This window comes from Peromyscus californicus, unplaced genomic scaffold (genome assembly GCF_007827085.1).
Source record: "Peromyscus californicus insignis strain IS unplaced genomic scaffold, ASM782708v3 Scaffold_13__1_contigs__length_99412109, whole genome shotgun sequence".
NCBI classification, from domain to species: domain Eukaryota; kingdom Metazoa; phylum Chordata; class Mammalia; order Rodentia; family Cricetidae; genus Peromyscus; species Peromyscus californicus.
Genome location: NW_026294424.1, coordinates 84,593,001 through 84,597,729, shown reverse-complemented (window position 1 = coordinate 84,597,729; position 4,729 = coordinate 84,593,001). Strand labels below are relative to the sequence as shown.

Here is a 4,729-nt window from a genome sequence, read left to right as displayed (position 1 = left end):
AAATCAAAGATGTATTGGATCCAACAGGTTTTTGCTGGTACTTGACCTGTGTTGCGCTGTGGGACTTGCCTTTGTTCAGAACATACAACATAAGCACTTTTCACTGTGCATGCCATCACACCATGTGACACTCATGAACACTGCCTGAAAGAACCTCGGCTCAGATTCCAGACTACTGTAATTTGCAGTGTCTTTCCTGTACAGGTCAAGTTTTCTGTTCTTGGAAAAGTATAATGGCTTAACTACAGAAAATGAAGGCTTGCTGTTTTCCTACCACCATTTCTTAGCATGTAACTATCTAATTAATATATCTTTAGATTGTATTTTTTTTAGAACATTTGATTTAAAAACTTGCTGTGTGACTCAAGATGGTGGACTATGACTTGACTACTCACATCTCTTACTTTCTGGATTGGCTCCTTCGGGTCTTTCTGTTCCTTGAGCTCCTCTCTGTGAAGGAGATATATAATGAAGAGTACTCATCACAAGGGAAATCGGGGCTTCTTTGTGATACCAACATGGTAGACTTCGCTGTGGATGTCTACAAAACCCTTCATTCTGATGACATCCCTCATGCTTTGTGAGAAAAGAGAAGCACTGTTGTCAGTTGTCCTGCAATTGAGACCACTTCAGGCAGACACAGAACGCTTGTGAAGATCGTTGAAGGTCTAGAAACTAGAAGGCCGATGCAGTTAACCATGGACAGTCGGAAGCTGTTTGCCTACCTGGCAGACAGCTGTGGGTTTGGTGGGAGTACTTCATGTATCCTACCAATGTTCCAAACTCCATGGTGAGTGGAAACAGCAGAATATCTTTACCTTTTTAGACCTTTGGTTCCAGCAACAGATTGAAATGCTGTAAGTTCACTCGGAAAAAGTGGCCTCTGAAATCTCATGTAGAACTAGATGCAGCCACGGACGACCTAACGTGGTTAAGAGACCACGGATGACAGTCCTGGGAGTTCTCCACTCTGCCTCTTTTGCAGCGAGCATGCCTGCTGGTTTCTGTTTTTTCAACCACTCCAAGGCCAAGATAATATTATCGATTTTTTTCTGCTCCCAGCCAGAGTACCTTAATGCAGCGCAGAGATTGTGTCCACATATTTTCTGCTATTTGAGCACTGCTGTTATACCAAAGATGTCTGGGATCACTGTCAGAGGCTGAAGGAGGTAGTAAAAGTTACCCAGCAGGACTCTTACACGAACAAAGACCCACTTACAGAACTTGAGTGCTTAAATGGTAACCTTGATTTTGATGGGGCTCAGGAAAAGCCAAGGTGATGTGAATTGGTGCTTATGAATGAATTCTTTTTGGTAGTTTGGCTTGAGGACTTCACTGAAAACACCCATCTTTATATCTTTGAGATTTTTTTCTTACTTCCTTGAGTATTAATATCATAGCAGATAAGCTGAATAAGACCCCAGAAAAAGCTGAAAGATGGATTGTGGGTTTGATAAGGAATACAAGGTTGGATGCCAAGATTGATTCTAAACTGGGCCATATGGTAAAGGGTAACAACCAGTTCTACCTTATCAGCAAGTGACCGAAAAGACAAAAAGTCTTTTTTTTGTAGAAGCCAAATGTTGGCCATGAATATTGAAAAGAAACCTAACCAGAACAGTAAGTCCAAGCTGCTGGGCTTCTGCTAAAGAAGTACTTTAAAAAAGAAGAAAAAGGAATACAAGAAATACACAATGATCATTATATAAAGGGTGGCAAATGTTTTTAGGAGCAACATGTTTGGTACAAAATTTGGAGAATTTGAACAAAATTGACTGTGATTCATTTTTTTTAAAAAAGTCATTAGATAAATTTTGGCTTGGTGAATGAAGAGTGCAAAATATCCCACCCCAACTGGGGAGTGATTGGCAATTGATGGCTTCTGGGCAAGGGAGAGCCAGTTTCCTTCAGGGTATGGCCTCTGGACGATTGCTCATGCTCCAGTGGACAAGCCTATTCCCATGTGCACACAGACAGCAGTAATCAGACTAGTTGAGTTTTAAAAATAAGAGACTATGAGGGTGGAAGAGGGGATGCTGGGTGGAGAGGGAGGAGTGGGGACCTTGTACAGTCAAGATATATTGTGAGCATGTATGAAACTGTCAAAGAATAAATAAGTATAATTTTAAATATTTATTTTTATTTTTAATTATGTGTCTGCATGAGATCTGCACATGGGTTTGTGCATATACATGCCATGCCCACAGAAGTCAGAAGAGGGCATCAGATCCTCTGGAGCTGGAGTTACAGGTGGTTGTGAGCCTCATGTCATAAGTGCTGGGACCTGGGACTTAGTTCCTCCACAAAAGCAATTAGAGCTCTTAGCTACTGAGCCATCTCTTCAAGCCACTGTGATGAGTTTGACTCTGTCCCACCAGCTAGCTCCTGAATAATGACATGGAGGCTTCTTATTAATTATGAAAGCTTGACTCTAGTGTAGGGTTGTCCCACTAGCTCTTATAACTTAAATTAACCCATATTTTTTTTTACCAGTCTATGTTCTACCATGTGACTTTTACCTCTCTCCCTTTCTGTGTGTCCAACTCATTCCGTGTTTCCATGGCATCCTTCTCACTCCTAGATTAATGTCTTATTTCCTCTCCCTCTGCGCAGAAGTCCTTTCTATACCTCCTGCCTAGCTACTGGCTACTCAGCTCTTTGTTAAACCAATCACAGCAATATATCTTCACACAGTGTACAAATATCCCACAACGACCCATAAAACCCATAAAACATATTTTTAAAAAATGAATTTTGGCTTGGAAACCAGACAGAATTTCCAACAATTTAAAAATGGCTCCAAACATGCTTGTTTCATTGTTGTCCTGTGTATTCATGAGAAGCAGTTCTTAGCATGCCCATTCTTAGCATGGGCAGTTATAGATCAAAATGCCAGCCAACTCTGAGAAACACTGAAGAGTCTCTGTGTCCTGCAGCATCAAATATTCAGCCACAATTTAAATAATGTAAAACCACATAGTGCATGCATCTCATTAGTATGCAAATTTGCCTTCATTTTTAATAAATGGTAACGTATATGCCAAAGAATTACTTTAAAATGAATTTCTTCCTGATTTGCTGTAAGTAAATGTTTGACTTGTTTGCACATTTTATAACCTATATTCCTGGGTTCACATAACAATTTCATAGGCAAAGAGGGAGTAGAAGTGGAAAGTGTAAGAAGTCCTGCCCAGAGCCTCCTAACAGCCCCCAGCCTCATACGTAGTCAGCTTTTCTGGTGCCAAGTCTTGTCTACTGTCTGCTGAGTGCTGAGTCTGTTGGTTACATCTCTCATGGTATTCATGCTTGGTTTGAACACAGGTTTTGCCTGTCTGCTTGGTGAGAGTTGGCTCCTGAGGCCAGAAGAACTCCCTGCAGCCTTTCCCTCCATGCTGATTTCCCTTCATCCTGATTTTTTTTTCTCTTTTTTCTTTTTTGGTTTTTCAAGACAGGGTTTCTCTGTGTAGTTTTGGTGCCTGTCCTGGATCTCACTCTGTAGACCAGGCTGGCCTTGAACTCACAGAGATTCGCCTGGCTCTGCCTCCTGAGTGCTGGGGATTAAAGGCGTGCACCACCATCGCCCGGCCCTAATTGTTTTTTTTTTTTTTTTTAATCAAATTGGAACCTAGCACTGGAGGGAGGAATCCATGTGCCAAAGTCAACTTAAATTGTAAGACTTTGCAGAAGCATTTGAAGTTCAGTGGGGGGAAAGTGAGTCATAGGAAAAGAAGGAAAAACTGTGGTAGTTTGATGGAATTCACATGTACCCTCAATTTACAGTGATAGACTTCCTCATGAATAACAAAGAAAAGAACAAAAAGAAGGCAGGGAGAGAAGAAGACAAAGAGGAAGAATTTAGAATGTAGCATCTGTACGTATTTTGAAGGTATTGAAACATGAGGTAGAGTTACAACTCCAAAAAGTGGCATGTCATCAGAACAACACTGCTAATTCCTACTTCGAGCATTTAACAGCAAAATGTGATAAGGACTAAGATTGTAGGGCTGAAGTTGGAGGTAAAGAAAGCCCGTGGCCACCATTGCTGCTTCCTCCTGCATCTATAAGAGCACAAACACTCCAGGCAAAGTCCATCTTCGCTGTAGTATTTCAAACCCCATATTAGAATAAGTACATGGCCCAGGCCCCGGGTGTGGTCCCCAGCACCACAATCTGGGTGTGGTGGTGTGCATCCGTGGTCCTACCACTGGGGAAATGGAAGCAGAGAAAACAGAAGCTAAAGGTTCCTCCTTAGCTGCAGAGCAAACCTGAGGCTAGCCTGGGCTACATGAAACCTTGTCTAGATAAATAATAAAGTGCATGCAGAAACACTGGGACTTCCAGGAGAGAAGGTTCTCACCAGGAGTGTTTAGCAAAAGAAAATGCTAGCTTATTCCAGCAGAAAAAGGATTTATTACCAGGAACTATAGACGGCCTCAAGCAAATGAAAAGACAATGAACCTTCCACAAAAGATAAATGAAATTTAAAATGACACTAAAATGCATCTGATTGGCAAAACCCCAAATGTTGGTCCATGTACTCTGTTAGCAAAGCTGTGAGAGGAATAGGAACTGTCGGACATTTCTGGGAGAGACACAAAATAGTCAACCTCTTGGAGGGCCATTTAGTAAGATTTATCAAAATTATGAATGAATTTGGCCTCTCGGCCTCATAATGCTGTTTCTGGAAGTTTCTTCTAAAAACATACATTAAAAATGGCATGTATGTTGC

General features: G+C 41.3%; 1 pseudogene; it reads left to right on the top strand.

The window, feature by feature from the left end:
* The first annotated feature begins 698 nt into the window (after window positions 1–698).
* On the top strand, window positions 699–1,649 carry LOC128108799 (eukaryotic translation initiation factor 3 subunit E-like; annotated as a pseudogene).
* Window positions 1,650–4,729: the final 3,080 nt, after the last annotated feature.